Here is a 1,321-nt window from a genome sequence, read left to right as displayed (position 1 = left end):
AAACTATGTGTTTTTCTCTTTGACTTTCTCTTTATTTAATTTTATGTTTTTAGTGAAATATTTCGAGTAAATATGCAATAGGATAATGAAATCTGGTGCTCTAGAGCAGATTTTCTGTGATAATAACATGTTACATGTATATCATGTTTTTCTCTTTTCATTTTTTTCCAAATTCTTTTTTATCAAAATATGTGTTTTTTCTTTGACTTTATCTTTATTTAGTTTTATGTTTTTGATAATCTATTGTTCGTATATCATTAATCTGAACAACTTTATTTCGACGAGTGAGTATTAATATGGTATACCATGAAATTTATTTCCAAATAAAACATAAATATTATATTGTATCTTGCATGTGTGAGCACTATCCAGAGCTGCTGGCCATTTCTTTGATTCAAAATTCTCTCTCTCTCTCTCTCTCTCTCTCTCTATTTATATATTTATATTATAAAACAGTGATACAACCAAAAATTGATGTGAAAGACACCCTGCATGTGCTAATACGTACAAATCATCTAGCTGGGGTCTTTCTGTTTTTTAAATTACTAGAGGAGGGAATTTGCTCCGCACATATCCAAAGTAGTAATAGTGTGATTAAGCGTTCATATCACTATAAAGACAGTTTCATTATTCTGTCTTTTTTTTTTTTTTTTGGTTCTCTAATTTATCCAGCTAGTTTATCATGGTTGTATTGGCATAGTTGGCGTTTCAAAGTGAAATTGAAACTTTATTCTAACATATTCAATTAGTAATGCCTGAATATATTGGGAAAAAAAAAATCTATTCCACAAAGAAATTAAGAGAAGACAGTTTGGTTAGTTAAGTATCAATACAAAGAATTGATTTATTTATTTTTTAAATTGATATTTTACTTAAATATTTATCATCTAGGATGGAAATAAAAAATTTGGCCATGTAAACATAAAACTTTTTTGTGATCAAATATTTTCACCTCATATCCATTATTCTTTAATATGCAACTTTTAAATGTTTTAACTTTATATATATAGTAGTCACGTGAAAAACAGGTGGCCCATGGTTAGTAATAATAAAAAAGAGAGAAAAACCGTCAAAAAAATCTGTCAAAGGAAAAATTAAAAATTAAAGAGGACCTTGATAAAAGATGAGAAAAATTATCCAAATTTTCAACCTTTTTTTGTTTTTATTTTTTATTGTTTGCTCTGAGACACATGCACTATTTCAACTGCCCAAATATTTTGAGAAGGAAATGGTTTCCTTATACAAAGAATGATTATTCATCAATCTTTGTAAGCGTTCATCGATCTGTAAAAGCGCTAAGTGGAAACTCTTAATTAATCAA

Source organism: Ziziphus jujuba, chromosome 4, assembly GCF_031755915.1.
Source record: "Ziziphus jujuba cultivar Dongzao chromosome 4, ASM3175591v1".
NCBI classification, from domain to species: Eukaryota; Viridiplantae; Streptophyta; class Magnoliopsida; order Rosales; family Rhamnaceae; genus Ziziphus; species Ziziphus jujuba.
Note: the sequence above shows the minus strand (reverse complement) of the source record.